Genomic DNA, 14,593 nt, shown 5'->3' with positions numbered 1-14,593 from the left:
ATGATTTGTGTCATATTGGTGAAAGGGGAACTTGGTGGCAGTGAACTCCATCTAGCTTGCCCCTTTGTAGAGCTCATTAGGCAAGCTCAAGGCCACAGGGTTCTATTTGGAAAACAGGCAGACTGAATAGATGGACAGGAAATGTTGGGTGACTGATGCATCTATTGAGCAATGATTACTGCCTCCAGTTCATAAGTACATCTAGGTTAGGACTTACGTTCAGAGGTGCAGGTAGTGACTGACTTTATTATTTTGACCATTATAATTTTGGGATACATGACATCTGGATACTCTTACAACTTTATAATCCTATTAAGATTATCAGAGAACTGGGGATGTCTGGACTGAACTGATGTCACCTGCGGAATCCCTTTACTAAGTTTGCTTTGCCTTACCCCCCTGCAGGTACTTAGAAGGGACTCTTTAGCCAGATACACAAGCTGAATGGCAAGCAAGGAGGGATGCTCAACCAGACAATCAAGCAGCAGAGAGTACATGCTCATTTTGAGAATACATGCCCACTCATTTTGAGGAGAAGCAGAACTGCAATCACCTTTTCCACCATACAGATCTGAAGCCATCACCCTCCTCAGACCCCCTTTTCCACCATATGGAGTAGCAGGCTTCACTCCCCTCAGAACCAGTGGAGAGTGGAGGCATCTAGCTCCTGGCTTGTTTGAGTGACTTGTCAGCAGAGCTGTGGTCAGGACTATCATTTGCATTTGTGAGGAGTTGTAGCCTTCCCTCCCCTCAGAACTAGAAGGGGGTGGAGGAAACAGTAACCTGGTTTCATTTGAAAGAGGCCTGAGTGAATGAATGGAAGAGACTGAGCGACTTAACAGAGGCCTTTAAAACACCTAATGGTACATCACCAACACTTTACTGCCATTCTAAACAATTTCCTCTTTGAATGTACCTTATCTGTCCTTTTGCACACTATATCTAATTCATGTTCACTGTGTTAATAGTTCTTATAGTGTGCACTTCATATTTATTTCTTGTTGAGAGACTGAATGGCTTTACACTTGCACTTTATATTTGAAATAGCTGATGGTTTATGTAGTTTGTACTTTATATTTAACTACTGCTAAGTGAAGGAGCGGTTTTTTATATCTTGCTACTAATGAGAAATAATCATACATTTACACTTTAAACTTCTTTTTGTTGAATGTTTGACCATCTATACTTAAGTATTATATTACTGGGAGACAATGGGTGGATTTGCAAGTTACACTAAGCCACCCCATGAATAAGCCACGGTGGGTTGGTTGTTCGCAGAACAACCCATGGTACACCCAACAGATGATCAACTTTGCTGTGGTTTGTCCTCCCGCTCAGTCCTCCAGCTGGCTCCAGCACATATCCCAGGGGACTTTGTGGCAAAACCAGTCTTGTCTCCCCCTCCTGGTTTTTCATTCCTTGGCTTTTTATTATTTATTTTTGGGTTCCTCAAAAATGTGCAGTTGGGGTTGCTACGATCACTACACCTTTTTGTTCCCTGGCTCTTAAAAATTTATTATTCTGTGCCTAAAAATGTGCAATTGGGGTCATGTTTTTTATTATTCTTTTTGTCAGTCTTTTGCAAGTGCATAAGTGCAGACTTACAGCTGTCTGATAGATGGAGTATTGTCTGGTCAATTTCCTTGTCTGTTTCTTCTGTCAAAGGGAGTGGTGAAGTGAAATAGGTAGCATACAAGGAAATTGACAAGATGAGGTTACAGATTGGCTAATTTGCATAAGTTGCAAAGGGCCATGGGAGAAATAATATTAAAGGAAAGGGGGGACCTGCTAGTGCAATTCAGAAGCACTAAAAATGGGGGGAAACAGGCAAGGGAGTAACTGCACAGTATCTCTCCCTTGGCAATGTGATCTCTCAATTTTAAGTGTCGGACTGATATTTCTCAGTGTCCCCCACCTTTTCAACACTCCCCCGACTCTCCAGATACTCCAGAAAGGGGAGATATTAACTCCGCTTTTTGTGGCTCCTTTTTGGGGCAGTAATTGCTGAAGTTACAGTGGTTCCCTGAGAAGGCGGCTGCATGGAATGGAGTGAATGAGGCCTCATGGGACAGAGGGTGTGTGTAAGTACTGCTGGTTGGTCTTTTGCAAGTGCACAAGTGTGCTTGTGCATTTTCTCTTTTGGGTATTTCTCACCCATTTTTTATGCTTCTGAACTGCGCTACTGGATCCCTCCTTTCCCTTAGTATTATTTCTCCCATGGTCCTTCACAACTGTATGCAAATTAGCAGATTTGCAACTGCGTCTTGTCAATTTCTCTGTATGTTATCTACTTTGCCATTCCCTTTGACAGCTGAAACAGACAAGGAAACTGACCAGACATATTGGACAGCCATAAGCATGCAGTTGCACACTTGCAAAAGACCACCACCACCAACAATAATAATAATACACTGCGACCCAGTTGTGCATTTTTGAGGCACAGATTTTTTTTTTAAGCTGGGGAATGAGTTATGATCCTTAAAGTGCATTTTGGCACTGGTGGAAGGGCAGTCACTGGCAAGATAACAAAAAGAGAATGGCATGGGCTTTTTTGCCACTCTTCCCAAGTGACCCTATAGCCAATCACCGCAACCCATGATAAAATAGGTCTCCCAGGTTTGGACAATACGACAACCCATTGTGGGCAAAAATAGCCCTGGAACAAGCCATGGATTCTTGGCTTCGCTGGTTCCCCAAAAATAAACCATCCCATGGAACACACTCCAGTTTAGGATGACACGACAACCCACCATGGCTGACTGCTCATGGTGGGATGTCATGTCATGTGAAACCAGTCAAATTTGGTTTCTTATGTAAATATGTTCAGGCATTTAAAAAAAATATTAGCATCCTAAGTGATTGGCACTATGGTTACAGGAACTCTAGGGGAAAGTGACCATGTTGTACTTGAGTTCTTGGTTCTAAGGGAAGCAAAAGCTGAGTGTAGTCAAACGCGTACCCTGGATTTTAGGAAAGCTGATTTTAATAAACTCAGAACAATGATCAGTAAGGTCCCATGGCAAGCGATGCTAATGAGAAAAGGAGTCCAAGATGGGTGGGAGCTTTTAAAAAACGAAATTCTCAAGGCACAATTACAAACAATTCCAACAAGAAGCAAAGGTGGAAGACAAGAGAAGAAGCCAATGTGGCTTCACAAAAAGCTTAGGGATGACCTGAAAACAAAAAAGGACACATATAGGAAGTGGAAAGAAGGCCAAATAACAAAGGAAGAGTACAGGCAGGTAGCACAGAATTGCAGGGATGGCGTCAGGAAGGCTAAAGCTGAGAACAAGCTGAGGTTAGCGAGGGATGCTAAAAACAACAAAAAGGCTTTCTTCAGCTACGTGCATAGTAAAAGACAGAGGAAAGAAATGGTTGTTCAGCTATTAAATAAGGATGGAAAAATGATAACAGATGACAAAGAAAAGGCAGAGGTGCTCAATTCCTACTTTGGCTCAGTCTTCTCCCAAAAGAGGGTCTATGACCCCCCTGGCAAAGGCAAAGTACAGGCGGAAGGGGCAGGATTACAGCTTGAGATCGATAGGCATATGGTCAAGGAACACCTAATTACTTTGAGTGAGTTCAAATCTCCAGAGCCAGATGAACTGCATCCTAGAGTAATAAAGGAACTGGCAGAAGAACTCTCAGAACCGCTGTCTATTCTCTTTGAGAAATCATGGAGGACAGGGGAAGTGCCAGATGACTGGAGGAGGGCTAATGTGGTCCCTATCTTCAAAAAGGGTAGAAAGGAGGAACCTGGGAACTACAGACCAGTCAGTCTGACATCAATCCCTGCGAACATTCTGGAGCAGATGATAAAGCAATCCATCTGGAAGCACCTTGAAAACAATGCCATGATTACTCGAGGGCAACATGGATTTGTCAAAAACAACTCCTGCCAGACGAATCTGATCTCATTTTTTGATCAAGTAACCTCCCTTGTAGACCGTGGGAATGCTGTAGATATCATATACCTCGACTTCAGCAAAGCTTTCCACAAAGTGCCCCATGATATCTTGATGAGCAAACTAGCTCAAAGTGGGCTAGATGAAACAACGATCCGGTGGATCCACATTTGGCTACAGAATCGGACTCAAAGAGCGCTTATCAATGGGACCTTCTCAGATTGGGGAGAGGTAACGAGTGGGGTACCGCAGGGCTCGGTCCTGGGCCCAGTGCTCTGCAACATTTTTATTAATGACTTGGAGAAGGAGGTGCAGGGAATGCTGATCACATTTGCAGATGACACAAAATTGGGCAGGATAGCTAATACTTTGGAATACAGAAACAAAATGCAAAGTGATCTGGATAGACTGGAGCGCTGGGCAGAAAACAACAGAATGACATTTAATAGGAATAAAGGCCAAGTTCTGCACCTAGGAAAAAGAAACCAAATGCACGGTTTACAAGATGGGGGATACTTGGCTCAACAGTACTACAAGCGAGAAGGATCTTGGAATTGTTGTAGATCACAAGCTGAATATCAGCCAACAATGTGATGTGGCTGCAAAAAAGGCCAATGCTCTTTTGGGCTGCATTAATAGAAGCACAGCTTCCAAATCCTGGGAAGTACTAGTTCCCCTTCTATTCAGCACTGGTTAGGCCTCATCTGGAGTACTGTGTCCAGTTCTGGGCACCACACTTTAAGAAGGAGGCAGACAAACTGGAGAGGCTTCAGAGGAGGGCAACAAAGATGATCAGGGGACTGGAAACAAAGCCCTATGAAGAGAGACTGAAAGAACTGGGCATGTTTAGCCTTGAGAAGAGAAGATTGAGGGGAGAGATGATAGCGCTCTTCAAGTACTTGAAAGGTTGTCACAGAGAGGAAGGCCAGGGTCTCTTCTTGATCATCCCAGAATGCAGGACATGGAATAATGGGCTCAAGTGACAGGAAGCCAGATTCCAGCTGAACATCAGGAAAAACTCCTTGACTGTTAGAGCAATATGACAATGGAACCAATGACCTAGGGAGGTGGTGGGCTCTCCCACACTGGAGGCATTCAAGACAAGGCTGGACAACCATCTGTCAGGGATGCTCTGACTTGGATTCCTGCATTGAGCAGGGGGTTGGACTCGATGGTCTTATAGGCCCCTTCCAACCCTACTGTTCTATGATTCTATGAAGTATTGGCATGCTATTCCAGTGGATAGATATATGGAGATATTCCAACCCTAGCAAAATGGAGTTTACTTTTTATTCCTTTACACATATAGAATAAATTTGTTTTTGCGATCACTAGATATGATACACAAAGCGTATGAATTGGATCAAAAGCTATCTCTGCTCATGTACACATTTCTTGGGTTTTAAACTTTGCAGATGACAAGAAATAAGGTACAAAATAAGTACGTAATTGAATCATTACGGCCCCTAATGAGGGAATATTTTGAGTTTAATATTAATTCTGGGTTGCATGGCCCGCCATGATGTGGGATGCTGCTAAAACCTAGTTTAGAGGTACTTTTTATTATTATAGCCTATTAAAATGGTCCTGCTTGGAGAAATTTGGTTTCTGGGACCATGGTCTTTGCTTTTTGAATGAAAAACTACTGGTTGGAGATAGAGTGTACCTCACAAAGACTGGGAAGAATGTATTTGCCTGAAGAATGGCATTTGATCAGAAGCATTTTAAATGGAATCCTGTAGAGGATGGAGATGAAAGTCCAGAGGTAAGGACTATCGATAAGGGCTCATGCATTGTAGCAGGAACTGGGAGAGCAGCTGTGGTGGGGCCTGTTAAACCTCTTAACAGAAATGCAGGGAGGTCATTGGAGCACAAAGTTCATGGTTTTCAATGTTTTTATGCTAATTCTTAGAGTATGGGAAATAAACAGGATGAGCTGGAACTCTTGATTCAAGAAGGTAAATATGACTTAATAGGTATAACAGTCACTTCATGGGATGACTCTCATGAGTGGAATGGAGCAACTGAAAGATATAACTTGTTAAAAAAGAACAGAAGCCATAGAAAGGGGGTAGGAGTTGTGCTATATTATGTTAGAAATGCACATACCTGCACAGAAATTCAGGAGAATGAACATGATGGTCTGTTGAAAGCATCTGGGCTAAAATAAATGGAGGAAGGAATAAAAACAATACTGTTGTTGGAGTCTATTATGGACTACCTGACCAAGGAGAAGATGTGGATGGTGCTTTCCAAAAGCAAATTGTGCATATTTCAAGGAAGCATGAAATAGTAATAATGGGGACATTTATTACCCTGATATCTGTTGGGAGACAAACTCTGCCAAGTATGGTCTCTTCAGGAAATTCCTGACTTGCCTTGCTGACAACTCTCTTCTTCAGAGGTTGGAAGAAGGAACAAGGGGATCCGACATCCTTGACTTGATTTTGACCAATAGGGAAGAGTTAGTTGATGAGGGGAAAGTAGCAGGAACTTTGGGGAAAGTGACTATGTAATGCTCAAATTCTTGCTTTTAAGAAAAACTAATGTGTATCTTGAACTTCAGGAAAGCTGATTTTAATGAACTCAAAGCAATCATAAGTAGGATTCTATGCCAGAAAAACCTAACAGGAAGAGGAGTTCATCATGGATGGGGGGTTCCTAAAAATGGAGATACTAAAGGTGCAATCCCAATGAAGGAAAAAACTAGAAGACTACAGATGAAGCCAATGTGGCTAGACAGAAAGCTTAGTGATTATCTGAAAATTAAAAAAGACACATAAAGGAGGTGAAAGGAAGGGCAAGGTGGCTAAGGAAATGTATGGGCAGATAGCCCGGAACTGCATTCAGCACCTGTTTGCTATTTGAGGGAGTGATACCAATAATAAATCTTATTTTTTACAAACCCAAGAACTTCAATATAGTAGGCATTTAAAGGCATTTTGGGACCATTTGGGGGTATGTGAACCTGAAGAAGAAAGAGTATTTGGCGATTAATACTGCAGAGGAGATACAAGAATATGTAACATCTCATTGTGCTACTGATTTGACCTAAAATCCACTAAATATCTGGGTAACTATTTGACATCTGATGCAGAAAACTTAATAAATACCATTTATACTAAATGTTTCCAGTGATTTTAAAAAGTGGCCCATTTCTACTCTTCTCTGGTTAGGCAAAATTGCAGTGCTGATGATGAATATTATACCCAGAATTCTATGAGTTCATGAGAATGTTTTCATATCAATCGTTTTGGATCTCTGGGACACTGTCAACACTTCTTATAAAATTTCATATGACAAGCTAAAAGCGAAAGAATCCTAGTAGTTGCTTTAGACAAAGGAGGGTTGAAATTTCTAAACTTGATAAGATACTATTAACATGACCTGTGTGAAGGTAATAATCCAATGGCTAAATGGTGGGGTAGATCTGCCATAGCATATAATGGAACAAAGCTGTATTAAAGTACTAATGCAGTACTATAATGGTACAGTAAAGGTAAATTAGGCAAATTAGCTGCTATATAAATATCCTATCCCTACATTACAATAGCTATAAGTATCTGTGAAAGATTAAAAATATACTTTGTCTACCTGTGTTACTTTTAGGATAATTCATTTATAATGAAATATTTCATATTGATGAGGATGTATGTATTTTTATTCAACTTAACATCATAAGATTTAAAGAGTAGTACACAGTGGAAGTGGTTTAACTGAATCAGACATTACCAGGAAATTAGATTGCGATATAGTTAGTAGTACTGAGTGATTTCCAGTACTTTCAAATGAAGGAGCTATGCTAGTCAGAAACTACACAAACAGAGGGACTTCAATTTCAGAGTGAACAACTTTAATTTATAACAGAAGTAAATTGAAAGACTTATTATCTCAGTTATATTTGTAGTTATTCTCACTAGAAGATGAAAAGGGCAATAATTTTACAGATGAGAAAGGAATAATAATAATATTTTTACTTATTTAGCACCATCAGTGTGCATAGCACTTTGCAGAGTACAAGATGACACCTTCTTGCTGTGAAGAGCTTACAATCTAAAATTTGACACAGGGGAACAACAGAGGAATGGGAGGGGAGAGGAAGCATATACCATTATTTCAGCTACACATGCTAAGGCTTACTCACAGGCTGAATTGCAGTAGGGCACAGGAAAGCCCAAGGCTTTACAGAAAAGGTGGGTCTTGAGGATGGATGTGAAGGAAGTAGGAGAGGTGGCACTGTGCACGTATTCTGTGAGGCAGTTTGAAGCATGTGAGGCAGCAAGGGAGAAAGGGTGTAATCCAATTTCCAAGCACATTTGGCAATCTGTCTGTACAAAGGTTCAGAATTCTCATCATGTGTCAATTTAAAGAACAACATTATAAAATCCACTCAACCGAAAACAGAGTGGGTTAGATCCAGGATCTGCTCATCGAAGGTGCCTCTGCCTGATTTTGGGGGATTCCCCTGTTCCCCCTATACCACAGCTCACCCCATTCAGCAAGGTCTACCAACCCTCTATGTAGCAGTTTTAGGGGGCTGGAATGGTTGCTGTGGGGAAGAGGAGGCGGGGATGTCCACTTCTGTCAGCTCAGCTGAACATGCCTAAATCTGGATCTATAAATTTGGTGGAATTGCCTGTAATTAAAACATTTTGAAGAAAGATTCTCTATAGAATGACCTTAATGAATAAATGCCATTACTGATACCAGTTGCAAAACCATTCATAATAAAGGCTAAGACAACAGATTAAAAAAAATCTAAACACACCCTTGCATTGCAATAAAAGAAGAATGCAGCAGTTAAATAATTTAGCAGCCAATAAACCAAGACAAGCCATCAAGCATAGTGAAACAAACACTAAAAAGTGGAACACATTAAATAGTGGAATACTCAAAGCCTGCCCAACAGGATAGACTCACCAGGCACCTGATTTAGAGTACAGAAGGTGCCAGGACTTAGAAGTGAATTCTACAGATGGCACAACCACAGAAAAGACTCTCTCTCTCCTCTCTCTGGTAGCTAGCTACCTTGTCTACCTTTGCCAGGTGAGTGTACCTGGACAAAGGCTTCCAAAGATGAACTGTTGCTAGTTGGGTTCATACAGGAGCAGATGGTCTTTCAGGTACCCTAGTTGCAGACTGTTTGGGGCCTTAAAGGCCAAAAACAGCACTCTCAATTAAGCCTGGAAAATAATGGAGAGCTAATGAGGTTCCTTAAGGATAGATGTAATATGCTCACTCTAGCAAGCCTGTGTCACCAGCTTGGCTGATCTTCTGAATCAGTTGAAGTTTCTGAAGACTTCTCAAAGATAGCCCCATTTATGAAGTATGAGGTAAGTTAATCTTACATATACATTTTACTGCTCAAATAATGAAGGGAAAATGAAGACTTCCCGAGTCCGGGAAAGCTAAATTTAAACTGAAGCACTAAGAAGTACATGCAACAGTAGTAGCCACTCCAGTAGCCAGAAAGGAAGAAGCAAGGCTAGCTGCCCTGGGTCTGATAGTGAGTAAACTTTTACCATGTTGCTTGCCCAGGGATCCTTTCTCTTGAGTAGACCTGCTTCAGGAGGCCAGGCTGCCCAGAGCGCTTCTGAGAGAGGCCTAGGCAGTGACTCAGCATTTTTCCAGCAGCCCTAGCCCCATTGGACCATTGGGACCCAGGGGCTATAAGGGAGACACTTAGTTTGCCAACTGAGGGGGCAACAACAAAGGGGATTGTCCCTTTGGGAGGCCAAGGGCACCCACTGTGGGTGCCTGCGCATGCAGTTTTTATGGCAAGCTTGAAGTACTGCTTGGGCCACTTAAAACTTGTATTTTTAAGAGGTGGTTTAATGCTGCTATAGTGGGCTTTATGAGATGTGTCTAGGAGAGTGGGGAAATTCAAGTGATAACCAGCAGGAGGAGATATGGCAGGAGATTCCAACACAGCTGTTGCAGGGAAAGGAGAATAGGCTAGAATTTGGTCTTCCCTCCTTTCAGGTTGTTTATGTACTGAAAGAAGCCATGGTGACAGCAAGGTACTCCTCCTAACCTAAAGGTCATGCTCTTTAACGCCAGGTCAGTTCGGAAAACATTACTCATCCAGGATTTAATTCTGGATGAAGATGCTGACCTGGCATGTATCATGGAGATCTGGCTGAGGGAAGAGGGGGAGTGTGGCTCACCTAGCTCTGCCTCCCACGTTATTCTGTGGTACAGCAGGCTAGGGCTGGGAGGCAGGGAGGTGGAATGGCAGCAGCCTACAGTAATTTTAGCTCAGTAACCAGATGTTCCATCCAATAGTCTGCTAATTTTAAGTGCATGCTGTTGCGGTTCAGTGTCCCAGACAGTACAGGGTTTTCTGTTGGTGTACAATCCACCAAGGGGTGTGTGAATCAGCAAAATACAAGCTGACCAAAGTACTCCAAATTCCATCTTGAAGGTTGTTCCAATTTGAGTTCATCTCAGATTGCGAGATCATTAATTTTTTTCATAAACATCCATGCATATTTTTCCGAATGTAAGCATCAATTGTGCACTTCTTTGTGAAATGTACACATTCTTCTCCCATTGATTAAAGTGTATTTCTGCGCATTTTTCAAAAGTATGCATTTTTTCATGCACATTTTTCAAAGGTACACATGCTGTTGAACACTGGTTTTTTTGGTCCGTGAATCACAGTGCAAGCTCAGAAATGTATGGACTTCGACCGCAGATTGTATTCAAGTCTGTGCTTTGTCTGGAAGGTGCAAACTGGTAAATCCTGATCAAAACCAAACTGAAACAAATTTCTGATACATCCCTATGTCCACTCTGCTGCTCAACAGTCTCTCTTCCTGAGCTAGCTGGGTGATTTTGGATCTGGCGAAGGATCACCCAGGCTTCTTGTTCTGAGGGATTTCAACATTCATGCTGAGGTCACTCAGTCAGAAGGGCTCAGGATTCCATGTCCACCATGGCAACCATGGACCTGCCTCAACTAGTATCCTGGCCCTAACATTTTTTTTCTTTTTTAACTAACTTTTAAAAAATTATTTGTCTTGTAACACACACTTCCACACCAGTGGGACTCTGCTTTTAACCTCTACTGAGTAGAGGAGCAGGCACAGGTTAGTCTAGAACAATCACAAAGCTAGACACAAAAAGGGAAAAGAGGCTATGGAAGGACAAGACTCTCCAGTGGTGGTGACCTGAAAGGTGTGTGCAATGTTTGTTTTCTTGCCTGAGAACAACATGGCCTACACCTGCAACAAGTGCAAGTTGATCATGCTGCTGGAAGAAAAAGTAAGTGGACTGGAGCGGCGACTGTCGACCCTCTGGGGAATAAGAGAACACAAAGAGTTCTTGGACAGAATGGGAGAACTACAGCAGCAAAGGGAAGACCAGAAGCTTGAAGAGCAACAGCAAGATGAGGCAGTAGGAAATGCTGAGGTAAAGAAAAATGGAGTAGAGGATACTCCTTGGAAAAGGGTGACAGTTAGGAGAAGAAGAACTAGACGCCACTCTGCACCAGTGGAAGCAGTGGAGCTGTGGAACCGATTCCAGGTACTTGCGGATGATACTGGAGGACAGCCTGCAGAGAACGGGGGAAGTGCCAGATGACTGGAGGAGGGCTAATGTGGTCCCTATCTTCAAAAAGGGTAAAAAGGAGGAACTTGGGAACTACAGACCAGTCAGTCTGACATCAATCCCTGCGAACATTCTGGAGCAGATGATAAAGCAATCCATCTGGAAGCACCTCGAAAACAATGCAGTGATTACTCCAAGCCAACATGAATTTGTCAAAAACAAGTCCTGCCAGACAAATCTGATCTCATTTTTTGATCAAGTAACCTCCCTTGTAGACCGTGGGAATGCTGTAGATATCATATACCTTGACTTCAGCAAAGCTTTCGACAAAGTGCCCCATGATCTCCTGATGAGCAAACTAGCTTAAAGTGGGCTAGATGAAACAACGAACCGGTGGATCCACAGTTGGCTACAGAATCGGACTCAAAGAGTGCTTATCAATGGGACCTTCTCAAACTGGGGAGAGGTAATGTGTGGGGTACCACAGGGCTCAGTCCTGGGCCCAGTGCTCTTCAACATTTTTATGAATGACTTGGAGGAAGAGGTGCAGGGAATGCTGATCACATTTGCAGATGACACAAAATTGGGCAGGATAGTGAATACTTTGGAAGACAGAAACAAAATTCAAAGTGATCTGGATAGACTGGAGCGCTGGGCAGAAAACAACAGAATGACATTTAATAGGGATCAATGCCAAGTTCTGCACCTAGGAAAAAGAAACCAAAGGCACAGTTACAAGATGGGGGATACGTGGCTCAACAACACTACAAGCGAGAAGGATCTTGGAATTGTTGTCGATCACAAGCTGAAGATGAGCCAACAATGCGATGTGGCTGCAAAAAAGGCCAATGCTCTTTTGGGCTGCATTAATAGAAGCACAGCTTCCAAATCCCGGGAAGTACTAGTTCCCCTCTACTCAGCACTGGTTAGGCCTCATCTGGAGTACTGTGTCCAGTTCTGGGCACCACACTTTAAGAAGGAGGCAGACAAACTGGAGAGGCTTCAGAGGAGGGCAACAAAGATGATCAGGGGACTGGAAACCAAGCCCTATGAAGAGAGACTGAAAGAACTGGGCATGTTTCGGCTTGCGAAGAGAAGACTGAGGGGAGAGATGATAGCGTTGTTCAAGTACTTGAAAGGTTGTCACAGAGAGGAAGGCCAGCATCTCTTCTCGATCATCCCAGAGTGCAGGACATGGAATAATGGGCTCAAATTACAGGAAGCCAGATTCCGGCTGAACATCAGGAAAAACTTCCTGACTGTTAGAGCAATACGACAATGGAACCAATTACCTAGGGAGGTGGTGGGCTCTCTCACACTGGAGGCATTCAAGACGAGGCCGGACAGCCATCTGTCAGGGATGCTCTGACTTGGATTCCTGCATTGAGCAGGGGGTTGGACTCGATGGCCTTGTAGGCCCCTTCCAACATTACTATTCTATGATTCTATGTGTCAGTGGTACTGTTGAAGTTCTGGCTGACCTGTGGAATACAGAAATGGCCTGGGCTCTCGACACTATTGCTTTTAATTGCCCTCTCCCTCCTGATAGAGCCAGGTTATAAGGATTTTCTTAGGCCTTGCCATTTACATTTGGGTACAGTATGGGGAGTTTAAAGTTTAAGGGGTAAGAGATGGTGCTTATACTGGGTTTAAAGCTAATGAGCAACAGAGCAAGTAGGGGAGTAAGATCTACTGTATTAGAAGCTGGCTAGATGCTGATAAGAGATGTTTTGATAACCACCCAACCTTATCAGCTGTGTCTTCCTTATAAGGAAACTGGATAAAAAGTAAGGGGTCACAGAGAAGAACACATTGTGGTTTGGGATTCCCCTGTCTGGAACTAAAGGGAAGAAAAAAGGAGCTGCTGACCACATACAAAGGGAACTTAGATCTGTTCCGTAGTAAACAAGATGCATCAGAGATAGGAGGGGATATCTGGGAAATGTGTTATGAGACAGGATGTATGAGATGACATGGACCAAATAAATAAACAATTTTGGAATATGTATTAGGAAGGAGGTCACCAAATTTGGGAGGCTATTTAAGCTGATACACAGAAGAGATCTGGGTCTCTTTTTCTTCTTTCACCCTGAACCTGAGACGTTACTCTGAGCCTATCACTTAGGCCTTAGTGACTCCTGGGTCATGCTGGAGAAGGTGAGAGTCCCTTTACCCTTCCTGGTAAAGTACCGGAGTGAGTGGTAGACATACAGCTGCAGGATCTGTGAGTATGTCTTTCCTTGGCTTGGCTGAAGGTTTGCAAGTGTGTTCATTTTATCTTTCTTTATCTTCCTTTAATAAATACATTTAGCTTATGTTTTTGTTTTAGTCCTTATTTGTAGAATTTAAGTAAATCTGAGTGAACGTGAACACTCTTATCTCAGTCCCCAAAGGAACCTTGCCTATGACATCAGGGCCAAGCTGAGGCTGTTTAAAGTAGGTGTGCCTATGTATCCAATACCAGGGACCCTGAAATTTTAGCCTCCGGTTTTTCTCTTCCTATTTAATTATCCTTCTGCAGGTTCGTTCATTTTGGGGGTTTAGATTTTAGATTGTTTTGGAATGAGTGTTGCTTGTTTTACTTTCTTTTAAAGTCTGAAACACTTTAGAACTTCTAAGGGATGCCTTAGAAGAGGGAGAAAAAGGGAAAGTTTAGAGACAAAATGAGGGCAAATGGGAAAATAATGACACGCAATGGGACATAATGAGACCCAATGGGAACACTGTTAAGCTACTGCAGGGCTGACAGATTTAGAGGAAAAAATAGAGTTATAAGCTATTGACCAGGTCTAAGACTTAAGCTGACTTCAGGCACCTCTGTACTGCCTTTGGGAGTTCAGAATGCAAGCGGGGTCAGTGGAAGCTTGTGACTCAATGGACAAGACCCAAAATAAGTTTTCCCTAACCCACTGACCAAGCCTGAGACTACGTTTTAGCTGAACCTTGTGGCTCAGTGGTTTCTTGTTGACCAAGTCTGGGTCTAGGCCTTGGCTGAACCCTGTGACCCAACAAGGTTTCCCTCTTGGTCTGTCAGTTTTATTATTAGATTGGGATCTGCTGAAGGATCTTTTGAGTCTTGAGGAAAGTAAAAGATAGTAGCCAGAGGAAGGAATAGCTCCCACATGAAAGACTGTTGT

At 42.6% G+C, this 14,593-nt stretch overlaps 1 protein-coding gene across 1 annotated transcript in view; it reads right to left on the bottom strand.

Moving 5' to 3' along the window:
* TANC2 (tetratricopeptide repeat, ankyrin repeat and coiled-coil containing 2) overlaps window positions 1–14,593 on the bottom strand; it is a 529,014-nt gene that overhangs the window by 58,206 nt on the left and 456,215 nt on the right. The gene's annotated exons all lie outside the window — the stretch shown is intronic.

This window comes from Heloderma suspectum, chromosome 5 (assembly GCF_057233095.1).
Source record: "Heloderma suspectum isolate Gila_16-S chromosome 5, 16-S_ref, whole genome shotgun sequence".
Lineage (NCBI taxonomy): Eukaryota > Metazoa > Chordata > Lepidosauria > Squamata > Helodermatidae > Heloderma > Heloderma suspectum.
The sequence above is the reverse complement of the archived record's forward strand: the minus strand, read 5'-3'. Positions and strand labels throughout refer to the sequence as shown.